This window comes from Calidris pugnax, unplaced genomic scaffold (assembly GCF_001431845.1).
Source record: "Calidris pugnax isolate Ruff unplaced genomic scaffold, ASM143184v1 scaffold196, whole genome shotgun sequence".
In the NCBI taxonomy this organism is placed as follows: Eukaryota; Metazoa; Chordata; class Aves; order Charadriiformes; family Scolopacidae; genus Calidris; species Calidris pugnax.
Window position 1 is genome coordinate 2,770,884 of NW_015091042.1, and position 23,067 is coordinate 2,793,950.

Genomic DNA, 23,067 nt, shown 5'->3' on the forward strand with positions numbered 1-23,067 from the left:
CAGTCAATGAACAAACCACCCCATTGCTTTGCACGGACCTAATTTTCCTTGTATCACACAAGACAGAGAAGAATCAAACCCTTCATCCGCAGCAAATAAGCTGATCCTACACTGATGAATAAAAGTTCTGTTTCTCTAAGTAAGAGTTCTCCATCAAGGCATACTTGCTAGTTCAGGTCATCACTCAGCATGCTTCAAACAATCAGTGCTTTTATTTATTTATTAGATTATGTAGCAAATATCATACGCCAAGGAAAACAAGCACTATGTGAACTGTAAATTTAAACAAAGCAATACATTCTCCTCTTTCTGCATCTACCTCTTTTTATCTCTTCTTACGAGCATGCGGTTCCCATCAGCACAAACACAGAGAGCTCCAGGCACAAAGTGGCCCACCCCTAGAGTTAGCTGTATCTATCTTCATGGAGTAAATTCAGTTCAATACTACACTCCTGTAAAATTGGAATAACTATATTGAAAACAATTTAGCACGTCATTATCTATATTATTAGTATTAATTTTAGCAGAGTGTTAGCTGTCACTTTCGAGAAATCTACGAAGAAAAAATTCCTGCCTGAACAGTTTACAAAATAGCACACACAAACAATAAGAAGTGTGTTTTTTTCCAGCTTCTTACATTGCCAATTGCATTAACCTGCCATTGATCCTCCTACTTACTAGGCAAGACCTTGTCTAGAGGGAAAAGTTGCAGGTGCAGCTCCCTAAACTGGGTGACTTAAATTGACTTTATCATCTCTTCAATCAGTTGAGCTGAATTTTGTAAATTACAAAAACAACTTAAGGAGGGGGCAAACTGTTTTAAGTGCATCTGGCTTATAATCAGTCTTTTGAAACCGGTTCAACGTTTTCTTGTACAGACACGGCCTAGATTATTATCTGCCATGGATAAAATAATAGCTCCAAATCCCGTGGTGTGTAACAAACAGGGAGTGCTGCCGACCGCAGTGACAAAATGGGCCTATTATACTGTACAGGAAGAGAAAAACAAAACTCTCTAGAACAGAAGAGTGGAGAAGAGCGATGACTGTCTTGTTATGATGCTTCCCTACACATTGAAAACTTTGCCTCTTGAAAGTCCTAATTCTGCTGCCAGTTTCCTACAGGATGATTGGCAAATTTCTCAAACTCTGGTTTTTCGGAGTCTCTGTTTCATTCCTTAATTTCTAAACACCCATCACCTGCACCTCATTTTCCAAAGGAATGAAAACTCACAGCTGCAACTGTCTTACCACTGCAGGAGTATTTTGTAACATCTAATCTGAAATTGTAACGAAGTTATAACATTGTCTCAGATTTCAAACCTATGAGTCAACGTGCTCATTAGTTTGTGCCTCATGTTATTATGAAGCTAAAATACATTACAGTGCTATATAAATACAGGGGGGGCTTTTTTAGCTTTTGAGCCTGCTGATCATCAGTGTCACTTTATAGCACAGATTCCAAATGATTGTGGGGTTGCCTCTGGTTTTAGACTGTTTTCTCCTTACAATATATATTTATTCTTCTGAGCACCCCAAAACACCGCCGCCTTGAGTCCTGGCCCTGCACAACCCGAATCATCTGAATGTTTTCTTTAGCTTTGATAGAGCTGCCTATTTGAGTAAAGCTTTAGAGAACTGACTTTGTACTTATAGAATATATTTCCATTGGTGGCTGATTAGAAGCTGAAAGTTTTGTGAAGATTCTTTGTACAGGTAGAAATAATTTATATGACAGTGGGGCTTAGCTGGTCTTTGAAATGTGTTTTTACAGTGTACGTACACACGAAATATAAAAATCACTTGCTTATTTAAATTATCAGTTTCATTGCACAAATAGAAGCAGAAGGTAGCACTTCTGTATGGGCCATTCAAATATGATTCCCTTAGAGTTTAAAAAAATATTTCCAAAACTGCTTGATACATGACTTACATGTATGAGTTGACAGACAAAACCAACATTAAAAAAAAAAAAACAAACCCTAAATTAAGTTTTCTTGTGCATAGCTACGATGAGTTACTAATATGCTTACTATATATTTTTTTCATATTCACAGATATATGTTATAAATTGAGCAGACTCGTCCTTTGAATAAAGAGCATTAGATGTTCAAAATAAGATAATAACCATAGAGCAGCCCCAAGTAATGGGGACACCGTGTACTGGCACCATGGTAGATACCTGTCAGATCTGTCCTTTTTTTCTAAGTTCTTCACATAATAACAGTGCTTTAAGTCATTTTAGCAGTCATTAGCCTGAAATGTATACACAGCTATAATTATGAAATCTCATTGATCAACTGATTAAAACTATTAGCTAATACATGCCAGTAAATTTGGCATAGCAGCAAGCACCAAATGAGTTATATAATTTTATATAAAAACTATGTATACATTTGTTTTCCTATCTTAAAAGAACACTGAAGGTTTAGAAGAGGAAAAAGCAGCAATCCTGAATGTTTTATTAACTGAAAGTTATGAAAATATTTTAGACTGAGAAAAAAAAATTATCTGTTTTCCAGTTTATAGCACACCAGGTATGTACATCTGCACGTGCTTGAACACAATCCCCTTACATTTCAGAGTAAGACAAACAACAACTTATTGTCTTCTTAAAAATATATATATTATTTCTCCTAACAAAATAGTGAGCTTGAACAAACTGAATTTTCTGAAACAAAATATTTCAGAAGCAAAAAAATCCCAGCCAAGTCACAGAATTCTCTCACCTTGACCATCAGTAAATTTGGCTCAGAGTTCACCCATGTAATTCATTTGGCTGATGTTCACAATGAAAATGCTGTTGTAAAATCTTTGTTGATAAGTATCCACAGCAATACGACGCTTAATACAAACTGAATCAATTTAGCTGTAAGAGATTGACTGTAGTACAGACATTTTGTCTGTATTACCAGAGGAACCTTTTACTCATAACACAGCTTTACTTACACCTGTTTTTAATCGCAAACAGTTAAAGATGGTGTTTAATGTCCAAACTAATAACTTCAGATGTCTCCACGGAAATAGTATCACTAGGACTCTCTGCTGTGAAACACAGAGGAAAAAAATAAACATGATGGAAAGAAGATAAAATGCAACAAAGTATGTAGTTTAATCTTATTGACAAAGACAGAAAGAAATGCAGCAATGATGATATCATTTGCCATTCAGAAGGTGAACTGCTGGAAACTAAGTTTCTCTTCTATTTCCAACCTATTTCTTATATTCCCACTTACAAAGACATTTAACAGCCAACAATTTATAAATTGAAGGGATCTGAAAAGCAAGTTTTGCGTGTACCCTCAGTAAACCTTTTTTTGAACTGTATTAGTATGACAGTGTGATATAGTGCTACAAAACTTGAAGATATGAACATCCAAATTATTTCTTTTTTTTTTTTTCTTTCTGCTGCTGAATTATGACATTAGAGTCATTTTTTTTTCCAGAAGTGTATGCCCACACTTATATGTGTTTGAAACTCTGCAAGACACATTTGTCAAATGACAGTAGAGTCATTTTTTTTTCCGGAAGTGTATGCCCACACTTATGTGTGTTTGAAACTCTGCAAGACACATTTGTCCAGAAAAGTAGCCACTGAAAATTGGTTATTCCATATCACCATGGGCTCATATAATACGTCTCAGTTTGCTTTGAGTTTTCTGCTGTTAACTAATGGCCTTGATTTACATTTTCCTTCCTTGTGGAGACTCTTACAAGAGAAAGAAGAGCTAATATTTTTACTTTTGCCTAGGGTTATTGCTTTTTTATCCTTTCCTGCAACACAGAAGCACAGTGTCCAATCTGATACATGTCCTAAGAAAGCCTCTTGCATTTTGGCTCTTTGATTCCTCCCCTGTCCCCAAGCAAAGCAGAATTATGTCTAAAACCACCTCTGGGATACATTTAATTATTATTTTCCTATTACATGGCAGCAGTGTGGGATGAGCACAGTAAGGCTACACGGCGATTGTGAATGAGCACAGTTTTGACATAAGTTCTCTCACTGTTTTATTGCAAAGGCACCTTGAAGTTCAGCATTTTCTGATGTCTTTGGAAAGCTTCACTTTCTAACCTTGTTAGCATTCTTTAAAGTTTTTGTACAGGCTTTATAATGCAATATATTATGAGCTAAGAGTTTTCAAAAACCAGAACAACCTAAAAGCTTTGATGACAGAAGGAAAAAAAAACTTTCCTGAAATTTTTATGCAGCAATCTCATCTGGTTTCCACTGAAGTTAATGACAGTTTTGTCGACCATGGTATGGCCTGAATACAATGAAAAATCCCCTAAGTTACATTATACAGCACACTATAGCATTAGGCTAGAATTACATTTAATTAGTGACGCTCTCAATAACTAAGACATAGCAACAATAAATTGTGCAATTTAATTCTGCCTTCTCATAATACATGTTATGGTACAGGGTTGGGTTTGGTTGTTGGGTTTTTTTCCTTAATGTACAGGAGTCTGTTGTCTTTAGACTATATAATGAACAGATCTAAGTAAATTTAACACAACCAAGTGAAATATCACAAAGTTCTTTGTGCACTACGTTACCAGAGCACCTAGCAGTTTTTAATGCATTTAGTCTCACCCTATGCCAGGAACATAGAAAAATCCTCTTCTTCCTATCCTACAGAAAAGAAACTGAGGCACAGGAAGGCTAATTTGTATAACAACGCTTATTATCTGTGGCCAGCTAGGGAACTGAACCTACATCTCCCAAGACCTAGGCTGATACCCCAGCTGTAGGCAATGCTCTGTCTTGGTTTATCCTAGTCTATGTAAATGCACAGCAGGTATTGTATAATATAAAATTGTTATTACCAGTCAGGAAAAGAAACAACTGTAGAACCGTCAATTCTTTACTCCCAGTGGACAACACTTGTGACAAAAGAATATTCCAAGTTGAAGGGTCACTATGATTGTCTGTGTGTCCCACCCAGAGTATGTAGCACACTGAAGAAAGATGCTGACACAGGGCACCCACAAGCTCTGTAGATTATTGCAGGATTTTGACCTGTTGCTAAAACTAAATGTATAGCACAGACCAAAGACAAGAAATGGCATTCTTCAATAGTTTATAATTCATGCAATCTAAATGTTTTTTCACAAAGCCAACAAAAAGGATGCCAGGATTATCCTCCTGAGAAGTTTCAAAGGCCTGTTGCTACCCATGGAGGCACAGAACATCTAATAAAAGATCATAAGAATTTTTTAATTTGAAAGAATTCAGTAATCTTTGTATGGAAGCCATTGCTTCCTCTTCTCCTATAATTATATGTTGCACATATACACAGAGATTTATTTTTTTTTGAAGCCTAAAATGACTGACTCACAACAAACCCAAAGTGCTACACTTCCTTACAATCCATTACGTATATGGGAATTTCAGGTTGGTTGGCTGCATTATCGTGGGAAAGTAAATTGCAAAAGGCTTACAGCTAGGATAAAGTCTAATTTGAGGCCATCCAACATTGTAGTTCTATTCTAAATGATAGATTTGAGATTTTAGAAGTTCAGCGAGGTATTTTCTTGTTCCAGGCCTCTGTCGCAGTGTCTGGAGCAGCAATTGTCTGTCACACAAAGACAAAACAAAATTATTGCAGGAAATTCTTGAATACAAAGATCAAACAACAAAGGAAGTGGCTGCAGAGGCCAGAGGAGCTTGTAGCTGAGCTGATCTCTCCTGTTTTAGCTGGTTTGGCAGTTCACTGTAGAACTGAAATGCCAGACCAGCCAGAGGTGTTTCATGGAGGCTTTTTTGCAGAAGGAACTATGTCACCTGATTAATCCAAGAAGGCACAATCTGCATTTTATTTTGCTGACAACACTGCATAATAAGGGAGACCTATATATAAATAGGCATATACTATTGAAAATAGATGTTGGAAGGGGTCCTATGTCCATAAGACCCTGCATCCTTAAAGACAGGTGACTTTACCCCAACAGAAAATTGTATGATCAGGAAGGAGTTCAAGACAAGGTGTGGGAATATCTGACATTAGCAAACAGGTTCCTTCCCTGCTTCTCATGGCCCCACTTTTTAATCTTACATCTCTGAGCTGGTTATACTGGCTGGTCATACCTTCCAAAGAGCAAAACCACAACCTTCCACGCAGATAACAGATAGGTGATACTGCTGCTGAGAAGAGAGCAGTAAGCAGGCATATGGTACAATCAGAGCTCAACATAGTACAGTTCAGTATGGAATAACTTCTGTATTTTAAGGAGCAAAAGTTTTATTTCCCTACTGTTCAATTCTAAAGCCAGATGCTATGCTTTATTATACCTTGTAAGTACCAAAGATTCCCACAGAAATGTATGAAAGTTGCTAAAAAATTTGGATGGCTATGAAAGAACAGAGCTCAAACAAAAGCCACCATCCTCTGCAGTTTGTTAAGCAGCAACTTTTCCCATTACTCACTACTTTCATCCACCCATCCTTCTGGGCGAGGAGGGATAAATATAGCTCAGCTAGTATTAATTCTGCATCATCTGGAAACATCACTAGGAAAAGAACACGCACACACATGATGCAAGAGGCAAAAGCTGAAAGTTACAGAGGTACAGTCTCTGCAAGCAATACATTGTCAATTAATACAGAGATATAATATACAAACTTAGAAATCCTTTAAATCCAATAACACGCATAATCCCCTATTCTAGGAAAAATGAAGCAGAAAGAATGGTAGACTGTAGATTCTATAGTACCTGCTGGTCCTCCAAGGCATCTTTGTCCTAAGTTCTCCAGACCTGCATCTAGAATAACTCAGTCACACAATGTTCAGTTCTTCAAATCATGACTGGAAAATCATGTGTAAGCTAGTGGAAGAACAAAGGAGCCCAGTGCAGTTGGTATTTTCTGCAGGAACTGCTCTTTAACAAGAAACTGACACTAATGGAAACAGGAAATACAGGGAAAAAAATCCAACTTGTGAGTCAAACAGTCCTGTGATATTACAATTAGATTTATTATAACTCTCCAAACGCTATCCCACTCCTTCTTTACAAAAACCTGTTCTAGACTGTTCTCCCTATCCAAGTGGAAAAGTGAAAAGAAAGAAAGAAGCTGAGCCAATGTAATGCTTCATCCATTGAGAACAGAGTGGTATTCCATCAGCTGTAGGTTATGTTTTAGTCTCCAAGCCATCTGTCCAAATAAAAAGTAAATAATAATATTTTGATAAGCCTTCTTTTGGTGAGAAACACAAAAGAAATAGCAGACTGAAAACAAGTAAACTTCCTGTTTATACTGCAGAGATGATTAGAGTCAGACCAATGCTAAACTTAGGAAAATTCTTGTCTTAATTTTGGAATCCAATTTTGACTCCATACGTAGAAAAGTACCCAAAATGTGCTGATATTTGGCCATCACACTTGGGATCATTTCCACAATCACAAGAGAACAGTTCACAGCTTCAGATAATTAATTGCTGCTGCCAACAAAAGATGAAGATGGACTGTTAACACTATAATATAAAGCTTCCCATGCTTAGGTTTCTTTCTGGAATCCCAATCAGATGAGTAAAGCTACTTGCAGCTGATGGTGTTGGACAACTGTCAAGGTTTGAGCCAGACTGGCCACTGAGATGAATGGCAGATGGAAAGGAGGGAGAAAGAGACCTATGAGTTACAGAAGAAACTAAACTACTTTAATGAAAATATTAATAAGATAATAGATATAAAATAAGGAAATACATAAAATGTATACAAAACCATATCAAGCTTCCAGGATGACAATCGCGCAACTGGCAGGCACTGGGGAAGTCCCAGACTGGACTCAGGAACAGACAGGAACTGGATTCCGGATCTGGAGTCAGGAATGCACAGATCAGGATCAAAGACAGACATAGTCTTCCCCAGACACTCACCACTGAAGAAAGAGAGCTGACCCTTTGACCCTTCAGCTTTTACACTGGGCATGATGCAAATGGGATGGAATACCCTATCGGTCAGTTTTGGGGCCCCTGTCCTGTCTGCTCCTCCCTACCGGTGCGACCCCTCTACACTCTTCTGCTTTCAACCCTCTAACAGAACAAATAACAAAGTTACCTGACCTTGGCTGTTATAGCAATAAGCATAAGCAAGAGCCTTGCTGCATATCATCCTTTGGCATAAATTATAAACATAGGTCTTATCACTCCAAGAGCAAACAGTTTCTGCACAATATGCTGTTAATTTTCAGAGAGTTTAGTTAGTTAGAAGTTTAGAAGTTAGAGTTTAGTTAGAAGAGGCTTAGCTAAAAAGTAAAATTACTGAACAGAAAATTGGTTCTGTTTTACCTCAAACCAGGACAATAACATATATGACTAATTAGGAACAAAATATTTCAGTCCCAGCAGAGAGATATCCACATTACAAAATCAACATAGAAACAGATACCAGACTCGGCATATTTGCAAAAAAAAAAATTAATGATTGAATGGGCATCAGAGAATAAAACCACTTCAAACTCCCCCAGGCCATGTCTCCAAATCAGAACTGAGAGAGCATGAGTCACACTGCGATGGTGTAAGATCTTTAATTTCAAAGCTGACAGTGTACCGTATTTCAATACCATTCACTTGCCAAAATCAAAAGACACCACAGGGTTCTGGTTTGGGATTTCTTTGTAGTAACAGTTATACCAGTGTATCCGAGTGACATAATAGTTCATGTGATTATGTAGTGAGTTGGATTACCATGCTACATTTGGGTCACTTACTGAAGGTTCTGTACCTTGCTGAAACAGGGTTGGCTGAATTCTGTAATAAAAAGTGAAGGCTAAAAGAGACTTAGTGTCTCAGATGATGCTGTGTTTTTAAAATTCAGTCACAGCAATATTACAATAGACTTCATACCAAGCCAAAGGAAAAAGGTTCAGGAAGTTTAAAATATTATTATTCATGAAACTGTTGCAAATTAAGTGTTGTCCTCTCTCTCTGAGAAAACAAACAAGCAAACAAACAAACAACTTTATTTTTGGTGGAGTAACTCAATTTATGTGACAGGACCCAGCAAAAAGGAAACTGTCATAACAAATATCATCATGGATCAGGACTACAGGACAGAGGAATAAAACACTACTTTAGAAATTGAGCTCTTAGAGCTCAATTTTGTTGGCAGTAACCAACAAAAACTACTTTATTCTCAGCACAAAACTCTTGAGAAATATGTAGAGTAAATTCTCATGATGAAGGGATAGAAATATCCAGATTAGCCAGCCAAACTTCAAGCATCTTTTCCCAGTTTGTTAGCTGTCTTAGACTTCCATACTAAAACAAGAAGAAAAAGAAAGAAAGAACTATTAGGCTGTACTTTACAAGAAGGTTCTGTTTGCAAATAGTTTTCAAAGCACTACTAACCAGTAATTAAGAGAATCTTCAAAATTTTATAGCCTGAGAACCATGTGTTGAAGGTGAGGTTATGCAGTAGCGGTCGTGGATGGCTACAAGCAGTGTCTGTTGGCTTGTTTAACCTTATGTCAATTCATTAACCTCCTATTAAAATCTAGATAGATAATTTACTAAGCCTTTTAGGAGTTCAAACTTCATTTTCTTCTCTTGAGAACGTGCACTCTGGTTCTCCTGTTACTGGAGACACACAGCCAGGAAAGATTTCACCCAGCTGCCTGGCGCCCTGGCACCCCAGACACGGCACTGAAGCCAGGGGAGCTCAAAATGCAGTTTCACAGGCACTTCAGATACAGCTGCCTGGGTACAGCAAGTGGAGCCTCCTGTGGAAAGTCCTGATCACCTTGGACCTAATGGCTAACTTGGACACTTTTCTCCTCTTTCTTTGATCTTAGTACAAGTACTTTGATTTAGTACCAGTCTGACTTTAAAAAAAAAAAAAAAAAAAGGTTGAAAAAACATTATGGACAGTATTTCTGCTTATTCCATATATTAAATCACATGAAAGGACAGCAAGATACTAAATTCAGCTCTTCCCTACTGTTAATTTTTCATTATCAAAAAATGCGTATGTTAACGAAGCTGCAGAACCGTTCACACTGTCACAAACAGAAAGAAATTCTAGTTATAAAACCAACACAGGTCTGAAAAAATCTTTCATTACCTGAAAAGTTTGAGGGTGTCTGTTTTATAGCACTAATTAAAAATTGTTCTGTTTAAGCAGAAAAGCAAAGACCAAAACAGTCATCAACAACAGCTAAGTGAGGAAAAAGAAGACTTGATAAGTCCACTGAAAGATTTTAGAGGTTCTATTTTAAGCTTAATGACTGCTTACATGAATTGATACTTTTTCATCATACGGGCCCATAAACTGACATATTGAAAATAATATTTTCAAAGTTTTATCTACAGGGAAATTTTATTAGCATTCATCTTCTTCTAGTGAATAGAAATGCATGTTAATCCCCTTCTACTTTTACTGTTTCAAATTGTATTCACTGTACAGCATTATAATTTGTCTTTCAGTGGAAAGATTATAAGTAAATGTGTTTATATAAATTGTTCATAATGGTAAGTTCTTAGTGCTATTTATACTGGTTATTTTAAAATATAAAGAAAGGCATACCTAACATTTCTAAAGTGTCATTCACCTGCAAATTTCATGACATTTTACATATATTAATCAATTAAGCCCTACTATACCCATCTCAATTAGGCATTAATATCCCAATTTTACAGTTAGTTACACTGAGGATAGCTTGAAAGGTTAGCTGTCTTGCTAATACAGCTCAAGAATGGGGATAAAACCCAAGAATGACAATCGCTTCTCTGTGTGTAATGGAAAATAAAAAGCCTTTTCCCTCTTGTAGAGTGGAAAATATAAAAATAAAAGGCAAAATTAATGGACCAAAGTTAGGGCGCTTAACAGAACTTTTAGCTTTTCTTGACAAACTAACTATTGCTCCACAAACTTCTCGAAGAGAGGTAAATAGGTATGATCAAGACATTTCTACAACAATTTCCACAAGCTGTGGTGCTGTAGACCAAAGAGAAAACAGTGGCACAGAAGAATAGTCCATACCAAGCTTGCCTCTCTCCACCGCCCAAGCCAGAATAAACATCTTCAACTAAACTTCAGCTTTTTACCATTTGGTTTCTGCTCCCTTAGATCAGCTGCAGGCCACTTTATGCTTGTTTGAGCAGTAAAAATGAAGGTGTCCAATTGACATAACTGTATAGTATCACATCACGTTAATTCTAGCAAACTTGCCAGTCTAATGAAACCAGAAAATAATTTTATTTCCATTTTGTATTCTGATTTTATTGCGCAGAATAGAGAAAGTTCATCCTGTTTATCATGTTTCTGAGGTACTATAGTCTGTCACTGATTATAAAATGGTAAACCAATGTGTTTCCGGGTGAACATCCTAAATGTAACCCATGTTAGTACCCATAACTGCATAATTTTTCTGCATGCTTGCAGTACTAATATCTAGGATTTAAAATTTGCTGTTTTAGAAGTGTGTTCCTATTACTACCTTAAATTATAATCCTTTTTTTGCTTTTAGACCTCTAACTTGATACAGAAACCACTATAGGGTTCTCATTTTGTATCAGACTTCTGCATGTTCTGTGTGGGTGAAGAAGAAATAGGCTACTTTGCTTGTTGTGCTATCTTGGTTTTTAACTACCACTCCTCTCAGCGGGGTCAGCAACAAACTGCGGTCTCTTGGCATTCGCTCTGTTGCAGATTTTGCACCAAATGAGGCAGGGATGACACAGAGGTGATAGTTTGCTCTTCATGTTCTGTCATCATCGAGACTGTCATCGTGCCCATGAACTAAGCAACAGAACCAAGATTGTAGAGGCAACCTATTTTCTGGGACTTTGTTTTTTCCCGTGCCTGACGTACTTAATGTTCTTTTACCTTAGAGTCACTATGATTGTCATTGAGGTTCTGAGCCAGGTCCTTAGAGTAGATCTATAATGTCCCTATGTCAGGGAAACAACCCTAGTTCCAAGTCCTATTTATATAGATGGGCTGATCTCCAGACTGGCTCCACAACTGTCCCTTACCAGCTCCAGCCACAGGCCATTCTAGTACTCTGCATATATTGTAATCACTTAATCAATGCTTTGTGTCTAATACGATCTCTCAGGTATGCTGTGTAAAAGCAATCTGACCTAATGTATCAGCTAATTAATCAGTGACAGCTCCCAGTGTTCCAGAAACCCATTAGAGGGTACCTAGAGGATGGCCATAATGCTGTGGTGTCTGGCAGCCCCAGCTCCTTCAAGAGGGAAAATCAGTATGGCAGAGAAGTCTGTGACATTGGTTTTCTACCCCTGTACAGTCTATCAGCTACAGGTTCCTAAGATCATGCAGACTGTCATTCACCCAATACAATGCTCCCATATGGCTCTCTTAACTACATGAATGAGAAGAGACACCAACCTACGGCCTTGCTGGCCTACACTGACTACTATAGAAATAGTGCAGAACAGTTATATAGTTCATATAATAGCGCAGTCAGTTATATTGAGCAGCTTTATCTTGGGACAGATGAGCACCCTCTTTTCCCAAGTGAATACCATATCCAAAAAGCTACAAATGAGGCTGCATCATGTCCAGAAAATATGCACCAGGAAAAAGCAATTGGTGACATTCCCATCTGAGGGAATGGACCGTCCACGTTACTGAAGGGACTGCAGGAATGTGCTGAGGCTCATGGTTTTCCAAGTTAGGGCAGCAGCATCAGAAGAGAAATGCAACCTTATGCTTTAGTGAGCCAGCAATATGATCAATACACAAAGCTGAGGGGAAAGCGAAGGATGCTGGAGAGCTTAATAACCTGAATTCTTGCCACCTGTGGTTGTTATGTTCAGGAATACACAAGAGGAATAGACAGGATTTAACTTCCCAGCCTGTGTGGCACCACTTTGAAAATGGTGCTACGAAATTTGATGCAGGTGGGGAAGGTGCTAGTGGAACACAGATGCGAACAGCTGCACGCAGATGGTTGTCAGAGTGAGTTCAGGTTGTAAGCACACTGTGCACTAGTGATGACAAGCGTACAACACCGCTTGCTGGGATTGTATACATTGCTTTTGGCTGCTAGTGAGCTAAGATGTGTCACTGCTGGTGTATAGTCATCTATGGGAGTCAATACTATGTAAGCAATGAGCAAAGTCTGCAAAACTGTTGGCTAAAGGGGCCATTGTTTTCTCCTGACTGTGGGTCACAAGGGAGTTAAAAGATTCTGGAAGCCATTTCTAGCCTTTGAGCACTCCTGGTTTGTTGTCCACTGCCATATAGCATACATTGCCTAAGAGCTGCCCATGTTCTCCTTCCTTCCCCAACTTCAAAACGGTATAATAAAATCAGGGCACTTACCCAAGCTGGTCTCTTGTCTCGTCCTGGAATTTCTGTCCCACTGCTACCCTGGAGATGTGAGACAAGCAGAAAATGGTACCTTCTTCTCCTTTTCTCCCTAGAAGACTGTGAAGGCTCAGCTTCTACATTCTCCCAGCCTAGCACAGAGATCAGGCCACAAAGTGAACAGTCAGGGAATCCAGATGGTTCTGCGGTGGTCTTCCGATCAGAAATCCGGTGCAGCTCAGCATAATACAGGTACTTATGCAGAGCTACATGAGTGGTCTAGTGACATTATTCTCTTTTGTCACATAGCTTTCAGGGTTTCTCCTTCAAGTTCCTTGCTTGTGTTCAGAACCAGCCATGTCGAGGTGCTACCAAGTCACTGAGAAAAGCTACTGAGGAACTTTTCCTCAGCATAGGCTTGGGCTACCTCCAGCAGGCCCGATGTCCTCAGGTCTCATTTCTTACCCACGTGCCCTTATAACATCATAGTTTTGTTTATTCATTGGTTAAAAGCAAGTCAGAAGGCTAAAAAATTAAAGGCTGAATTGCAGTCAGATTTATATAATCTGGTATGAGACATAAAATGTGTGGTGCATGTTTGATGGCACTAAGGGGACACATGAATCTCCAAGGCCTTCTGGATATAATTGGTATACCTCACACAAGCAGAGGAAATGAAACCCAGCATGGTTCTATATTGTCCCAATGCAGCAGCTGATGAAGTGAACTGCCTGCTAAATCGGCCCCAAAACTTTCACTTAGCAGGAAGGAAATTATTTGTTACAGGTGGAAGCCTAAAAGCGAACAGTGTACACAACTGGGGCACCAAAGCCTGACATCATCTTAAACCGACAGGGCAGGTACACCTCAAAGTCATGGTAGAAGCTGAAGAAGCTTTTTACCAGCTCCCAGTGTGACAGTTCACCCTTCACAGGAGCAGTCACACCAGGTTCAGCCCCACTGCAGCCCACGATGTGCCCGAGGTATGTTCCTTCCTTCACTTGATATATTTGTTCTCTCCATAAAACTCCACCATTTAAGGATTCCCCATGGTTAGGGGAAACCCAGTTATCTTTAAGGTTGCCCTCTAACTCCTTGGCACCTCCCCAGTCACACACAGGAGTGAGGGGTGGGCTCCTTTAATTCGTAACCGAGAAAGAATGTGATCTGTTTTACTGTTTCGCTTGAAGCAAGCAAAAGAGCTAAACTGGTTTTATACACATTTCTATAATGCAAGACATTTTCAGTGATTCCGGTAGAATAAAAGCACTCAAATTAGTTCACCAATTTGCATAAGTAAAGTCGTTTAAGCTATGCTAAAAAGGTATTATGACCAAAATGTTATTATCAGAAACCAACACCCTGAAAACACTAACTACTGAAAAATGTTTTTTGTCTACTTTTATAAATTATCCAAACGTTGTTCCTCATCCATTACTGACAATAATACCTGAGTGACATGCATTATGCATTAAATATTTTTATAATCATTCAGAGCTATTTGTATTAAACAGTGATAGCAGATATTCACTTAAGATTTTAAAACGTTAACATTGATAGTATACAGTACATATCAGAATATCATAGATTAGATTATGGTGGATAACTTCAGGCAATTTTCTTTTATATGGAATGGAAGGATGGAAAACGAAGAATTTTTAATCCAAAAAACTCTGCTCACGATTTGACCTAAACTGATAAAAGTCAAGAAGTTCATATCTGAACTTGTCACTTAAAGGTGAACTAACAATCTTTAGCAGTAAAGGGCAAAGAATCAAAATCAGCTACATAGTATATGAACAGAGGTAAAAAAACTCAAATAACTTTACAGTTAGAAAATGAAACATGGAGCCAGTCGGCACTGGCTGCTGTATCGAAGTCTGTACCAAAGATGTTATGACACCCTAGCTGTTAGGTAACCCGTGAGATGAATTAGTGGGCATCTCCATCGCAGAAGTCCAGTCACGCAACTGGTATTTTTGCAGAATCAACAAGAGAGGATATGAATGAACTGTTCTCTAATTATTCTGGCAAGGCAGAGGAGGACATTCTGCACTTCATTCTCTGGTGTCATCAATTTGACGTCTTTATAACTGTTAAATTAATTTTTCTGTACTTCGGGAGTCTGTTTCAGTTCTTAATCTCATAAGGATGAAATTCACCCTGCCTTACAAGGTCTTAGAAAGTCCCCAGCGCAACAGATCCATTGTTATTCCAGGACCCACGCTGAGGACAGGTAACTGGAGAAATCTGTGGGTGCTGCAGATTGGGTTTTTTTCTTCAGACACTTCATAATATTCCACAAGAAAGCATACCTAGCCATTCTGGGTAGACACAAGGGCATTACTGATAAACTTTGGATCTATCCAGAGAAATGCAGTAAAAAGATAAGACTAAGACTGTATAAAAGATACCAAGCCATCTTTAGCCCGACACTTCTCGAAAAGGTAATTCTTTGTGTGTGTATATACTACAAACATAAATATACACCACCCCGGGTTGGGTATTTTGGCATTCCATGATTATTTACTGTTCGCTGTAAAAATGTTATTGCTTGCATTACTCCAGAATAAATATATAAATAGAACTACAGTCCTGCCACAGGAAAGAACTGTATTTCCTTTCAACACGGTTACACCAGGTTGCTCACCCAGAACTCGACTGAACTAATTGTGTCCTTTGCTGCTGCACATAACAGGAATTTTCACGCCACCCAAGTCACAGAAATTTTAAATGTCGGCCCAAAAAATCAAGGTCAGCTTATCTCCACATCCTCAGCTGAACCCCATGGAAAATTTTTCTGTCTTTATTACATAAATAATTTTAAGAGGTATATTGAAAGAAGCAGGCAGTTCTGCCCAAGAATAGCTTTTACCTCCACTGTAAAGAACTCATTACAGATTCACAGTTGTTTACATGAGTGCTGCAATTAGAAATAATACCTTTTGGAAAAATCCTATCTATGCTACGTACTTTTCATGATGAATAACAAAAAAAATATGGTTCTTATTTTTTCTCCTTTGATCACTTAGTATTATTTATTATTAACAATAACAGATACAAATGGATACCAACAGTCCAGGGACCGTGAAGCATCTTTCTAAATCCAGTTGTAGTGTTTACAGGTTTTCTTAGATGTTATAACTTGGGTCCAACCATTCCTCTTTCTTATTAACATACTTCTATACTAAATGCCCATAATACATATGAAGGCATCCTACTTAAATTTGTTTTTTTCCCACTGAGATCGTGACAAAAATGTGGGAATGAGCCAATGTGTGATTACTGAACCAAACCAGGTGCTTACCACAGCCCCATTCTGTTCATACAGAAGTAAATGAGAAAATTTTGCCTTGCAGTTCACGGAGAGAAGATGCAAGCCCTAACTGAAGTAGCCACAAAGCTATTATATTATCTCTGTCTTAGAGCTATTCAACCAAAAAATACTCTTATACAGTGTTAATAAATTACATTTCAAAAATGGTGTTTTGCTAATTGATTTTACCCTTGTATATTAATAACATTCAAACAAGACCACCAAAGCTATATAATAATACTATTTGTTCCTTTGTCATACTTAGCACAGAGATTATTCATGATTTCAAGGTCACAGATAAAAACACCATATTGTACAAATATAAAGAAAAAACCAAGAACGCTAACTTCAAATATTATAGAAACTTGTGGCAACTACTAATTTAAAGGATTAAATATATGTCATCACTTCATGCATGTATTGTATTACATCATTTCATGAATTTGAAAATCAGTGGAGGAATGAGAAACCTTGAAGCATGTTTGTTTCTGGTCACTGAGTAATGCAAACGATAGAATTTGCAGCAGCACCAGTGTACTTAGTTCTGACAAGAGAGCACAGCATCCTAAATGGGAGTGAGATGATCCTCTTGATTGGACTATGCCATTACACAGCAAGACAGACCGCACAATGTCAGAGCTTTTCTATAGGGAACATGAGGTTAAGTTCTTGTATTTTCATGCCATGGTAATGCATTAAATCATTTACTATCTTATCCTCATTAAAATTCTTTGTAATTGACAACTAAATATCAGGACCCCATTTTACAGATTTAGAGACACACAATAAAGTTGCACGCTGTTGATGGTAAACCTGGAACTGCAACTTAAGAGTTGCTAACTCTGTCTAGTCTCTGTTCTTTTGTGGCCACAATTTAATAAGTTTACTTGAACAGACTGCTTATTTACTGTAAGGACTTGTGACCTTGGCCAAGCTCCTGTTGCCTTTAATCTCTGCTCCTGACACTAAAGGTAGTACATTTATCAGAGTTGGGAGTACCTGAATGAAGCTGCTCAGGAAAAAAGCTCTTCACACTCATATGCTTCCACCTAGTTTGTCATCCATTGAGGACAGGAACTTTCTGTGAATGAAACAGAAAAAGAAGAAAGAAATAAGGTTTTTTATGGGAAACAAATAACAAAGGTTAATTCTCTGCTCACTTAATGAAAAATAAATACTAAAATGAATATGATGAAGTAGGGTGTGTGCTTGGTTGTTTCTTGTTCTTAGTCTGCTTCAAATCTTTTAACAATTTGGGCATGGGCAGCCTTCACAAGAGGACTGGTTTTCATTCCCTTAAAAATGTATCTTCATTGAGACAGGTAATTCTCACAGGGAAACTCTTTTGGTGGTGGTGGTGGTGTTGATTTCCATACAATTCATATTCCAAAAATTTGCTGGAGAAAACAGCAAATATGCAAAGACCACACAAGAAAATACATTGAATTTTGAAGAACAAGTTTTCACTGCTCAGCCCCTCTTCAGGTATTGAAAGTAGCAACCAAGAAGAAATGATGCTACAGGCACTTGTTTGACTAATGCCTACTGACTTTTTTTTTTTTAAACACAGAAAAATGTGTAAGCAGAGTTTGTATCATCACTTCATAAGTAACTCTCTTCTTTATGACATCTTGTAGGATTTTAAACTTATTGTGTGATTTATTTTTTTTTCCTCTCAGCTTGTGGTGGCTCACTCATTTTGTCTCACTAGACGACAGGGTAGAAGTGGCTATGTGCATGCTTTTAAGTTAAACTTATATTTCCTAATATTTGGCACATTTTCCTCCTCTCCTTTTTTTTTCTTTACCTCCAGGTAAGGCACATAGCACAACAGTGAGCAAAGAGGTGAGATTCCGGTTGAAATGATGTAATGCTGAAAATTAAATTTACACACAAGTGTTCAGAGTCTGGGTCACAGCTGGGTCACTCCTCTGAGTGGGAGGCAATCCAGCAAGGAGCACTGGATAATGATTTCTCTATGCTGAGGCCCCTTTCATGAAATATCGTACAAAGCTCTACCTTTATATCTGAATCTAATCTGATTCAATGCGTATAACTATTGGGATTGGTTGTGTGGTAGTAAGGGATTATATTATTTTGTTACATGCTGTACTATGTCTCCTTTTCCTTTCAACCTGCTAGCACCCAAGAAATAAGCTTTCCAGTATCTGAACCCTTACCCAGAGATAGTGGTTTAGATAAGGGCTGGCTGAGGCTTTTTACAGAATACAGTATATTGTTTAGAGCTGGGGGGAGAAGGAGGGGAGGATATTATATTTTTTTCTTGCTCCTTGAACAGAGAAGGGAATTTGTCTTGGTTGTTTCTGCATGGTCACCTATGGCCAAGGCCATCCTTTCTCAGCTGTATTTATCCAGTGTGCTCATTTGCATCCAGGTATAGCTATCACACACCCCTTCCTAACCTTGGGATGAGCTTTCTGTAAGGCTTCCAAGCGGGTTCCATCTTGAGATGTGCCTGCAGAACATCTCTGCCCACATACAAGTGTAACCAGGCCTTCCCAGGAGGCACAGGCTCATCTAAGCAACTCAAGGTGGTGGGGTAGGCTTTGCAAAACACCTGTGACTCTTAAAACCACAAATCACATCACAAGGTAGAACAACCCTGTACCTCAGTCTCTTGCATATTGCATCGCCAACGCTTTTGCGCTCTACCTGCAAGGTTTCCTTCCCACTGCCACATGACAATGTCACAGTCAGCCACCACAGGCTGACAACCCCAGCACCCAGAGAGCGGCTGTCAGGGCCATTTTGCATGAAGCACACGCAGCTCCTGCCCGCCGAAGCCCTAATGTGTTGATTTACAGAGTCCTCTTGGCTGACATGGGAAAATGAGTCTGGTCATGGTTGATTTAACATTTTATGGGCAAAGAGTCAGCCTTGCTATAGTAAGTTTGGACTGCTGCAAACATTTTACACATTTACACACAAGTCTAGGGGAAAAAAAAATATTCAAGATAAGCGGTTTCGATGCTCATCGCTTGAGCTCTGTTAAAAATAACGTTAAGTTTCAATTAAATAAATACAAGGGTACGCGTTACAGGCCAGACCCTCGGGCTGAGCTAGCGGCTCCCGGTGTGCGGGCACACACACCCCAGGCAGAAGGAGCTCGGTCAAAGCGCGGTGCCCGGGGCTGCGGTGCCCGGGGGTCGCCGCGAAGAAGGACGGGACCACGGCGGCGAGTCCCACCCGCCAGGTACCGACCCCTTCGCGGGCACCGACCCGCTCCAGCGCTTTCCCGCGGTACTTACAAGGGGTCGGGCACGTCTCCCCCTTCCCTCTCGGCTACCCCGGCGGCGGGGGGCGGGCGCAGCCGGCGGGCGGGGCGGAGCGGAGAGACGGGCGGCTCCGCCCGCCCCGGCGGAAGTGTCGGCGGCCGCGGGGCTGCCCGGCGGCTCTGGGCGGCGGCGGCACCGGCGGCACCGGTACCGCTCCGTGTCCTTTTGCAGGCGTTGCTGCTTGGGCCTCCCCGCCGTCGAGGGTGGGGGTGGTTTTCCCCGTAATTAACTAAAACAAACCAGCAGCGGAGCGGCTGCCTAATCCGCGCTGCCGCCGCTCGGTGTGCCCGAACCCAGCCCGCCGCCTTAAGCCGGCAGGTAACGTCGCGCCGTGCCCGGCAGGGAGGGCAGCTCCGCCGCCGGGACGGCGACCGGCCGCCGCCTGCCCCGCTCTGCCGGTGGGCTTCGGGCGACCGGCGGGGGTGGGGGAAGCGGTCCCGGAGGGGAGAGGCGGTGGGTGGCTTCCCCGGAGCCGCTCGGGGCGAACGCCGCCAGAGACGGGTTCGTCTCCAGCCGCCGCGAAGGGATGAGGGGGAGAGGGGCAGAGAGCGGCGGCGGCCGGGCCTGGGGGCGGCGGAGCCCCCGCTGCCGCTCGGAGACCGGGGTTCCCTCCGAGACGAGCGCTGCTGGACGGAAAATAAACTCGAAAAAAAAAAATTAAAAATAAAAAAGCCTGTCAAATTTACCTCCGGCGCGTTCATCGCCCGAAAAGAGAGGGGGGAAAAAGCGCGTCTGCCTGCGTGGGGGTGCCAGGAGAAAGATGAGTGTTTCTTTCATTAACCTAACGGTAATTGCGAAAAGACTCCCTTTTTGTCAGCTTCACCTAATCAAAACCGAATATCTGTATGTGGCACTGACAAAATCAGTAAAACTTCACCTTCGACTTTATTGATCTGAACAGACAGGCAGAGTTTTCTATGGTGTTCAATTTAGGGAATTAAAAAAAATCACTCCGCTAACAGCATTTGGTACATTTCTAACCCATATGTCACCTCGGTGCTTTAAATAATTATATTTGCATGCAGGGAGTGATTCATAAATATGTCAGGATTGTGAAATATAGGCAGGCATTTCAAACTTTCTATTTAAAAAACATGAATTATGGCCACGAAAAATGTGTTCCCATTTAAGGGTGATACGAAGTATTTGGTGTCTAGTACGGAGGCCCATCCATCATATAGACAATAAAGAGAGTTTTTGCCTGACGTTGGAAATTTATGGTTGCCCTTCTCTGCCCTAATAACTCAAGCATTGTGTCAGCCTGTGACAGCCTTTGCAGAAAAACAGCAACCCTGTTATCAATCAAAAAGCCCTTTTACATTTTTAGCAAAACTCTGATCATCCAGACACCCTTTTAATGTATATATTACATCATTATAGATCATTCTGCACTTTTACTGCAACTCAACAAAATGATCCATCACTTCAGGACAGTCCTGATGAACGCTGATGTAAATTATTTGCACGTCGCTAGTACAGTACAAAATGAAAAATGTACTTTAGGTGGAATTAATTTTAGGGTGTAAAAAGCTAAAGATGAAAGCGGCGGGGATTAGAGGAGACCTAAATGCATCATTAGGGATGACTGAAAACAAGCTAATAGTTATTAAAGTTAAGATTATTTTAACCTTTTCGGATCGTGGACCGAGACTGTTTCAAGAAGATAGCTGAGATGTATTGCACGCTTCTCCCTGCCCCTACCCCACGCCCAAACGTAGCTGTCTTGTAATTGCGTCAAGGATTATTGTGCATTTGTCATTTGGATGTTTAGATAAGGTTAATTATTGGGGTTCCAATGCCCTTTCCAGACGTATCCTTAAAACTTTTCCCCGAATCTCTACAGACGTTATTCCTCACGCTGTTGAAGACGCATCTGGTTGATCTGCACAGTTTCCATAATAAAGTTGCCAATAAACACACTCTACGTTTGGGATCCAAGTGACGAAGCTAAAGATCGCCTCCATTTGTGTGCCATGGTTAATTTCTGAAGGAGTACTGTAACCAAATATGTGCTTAGTTGGTATAATTCTCCCCCGTTGCCTCCAGGCTTTCGCAGAAGATAAACACAGAGATGCCTTTATGATTGCTGAGATTCAATGATCAGATCAAGGTGTTAGAGGAGCTAAAAGACTCTTTTTTGCACTCTTAAAATCTAGGCAGCAAATACCAGTTCGAGTACATAGGTGCGAATTAGGAAATGCGTTCACTTCCTTTGGGCTCGATCATTTTAATCGTAGTACATTTAATAACATGAAATGGCACTAAAAATCTCCATGCGCTGAAGAGGAAACATACCCAGCCTTCCCCGTGTCATCACACTCGTTTGACTCGCTCTCTCCCTCGCCCTCTAGAAAGTTACCTTAAGGCTTATTTAAAATAAAAGCTGTTTGCATAAGAAACACCCGAAACATAAAAGAGGATAGACTTGGAAAATAGCTGTTGGTAAAAGGGTTTCAACACCAGAGTAAAAATTTTCACACTACACATGAAACAATGTCAATAGGAGAATCTATCAAAGGCTTAAAAGAGAAAGGTGGGGTTTTTTGTTTGTTTTTTTTTAATAGGTGCGTTCATCTCTTCCTTATCTCAGCGTAACAAAAGGAACAAAATTAGAGAAACTCATTCGAAAACATTTTAGGAGAAGGTATCTTTCCGAAAGCAGTAAGCAAGCAAACAAAAAAAGTGATTTCCTGCTCGTTTAGTAAAAACACCACTGATGACTAAAATTCAGGTTCGCTTAAGCGTGACTATTATTTTGAAGATGGCTCTAAAATTACCACCGCTTATAAACCGATTACCTACATCTCATGCAGGGTAAAATATATATTGCTTATATATATTAGGAAAGCAATTACAATCATAAAGGTAAATATTTTCAAGTGCTATGCAAACAGGGGAGAGGTTTGGAAATCTGACTTTCTGTTGGCAAGCATTCAAACTATTTGCTTTAATAACATTCTGGAAGAAATACCCCACACCTCTGCCGGATACCTGGGCAGATGCAGCAGCTATTATCTGAGGACATGCAGTCTCGTATTAATAAAAATAAATAAATAAATAAATACAAATAGCGCCTCTCCCCAGATGTACGAATTCGTGCTACTGTATTTCTGATAACCCATCACATTTTTTATCCGAAGTATTATCATTCTTGGGAGGAAAAAAAAAAGGGGGGGGGGGG

The 23,067-nt window shown here is 39.7% G+C and overlaps 1 long non-coding RNA gene across 3 annotated transcripts; it reads right to left on the minus strand.

Annotated features, from left to right (window-relative positions):
* Positions 1-3,644: 3,644 nt before the first annotated feature.
* On the minus strand, positions 3,645-19,903 carry LOC106896399. Of its 3 annotated transcripts, XR_001413625.1 has the most exons (6): positions 19,860-19,902; positions 17,590-17,671; positions 13,290-13,426; positions 7,719-7,812; positions 6,714-7,152; positions 3,645-5,575 (listed from the first exon to the last, which is right to left on the minus strand). It is a non-coding gene; the product is annotated as an uncharacterized LOC106896399 (long non-coding RNA). The 3 variants fall into 3 exon arrangements; XR_001413626.1 differs by having other exon boundaries at positions 3,645-7,152; positions 13,290-13,337; positions 19,860-19,903; XR_001413624.1 differs by having other exon boundaries at positions 3,645-7,152.
* Between the last annotated feature and the right edge of the window lie 3,164 nt (positions 19,904-23,067).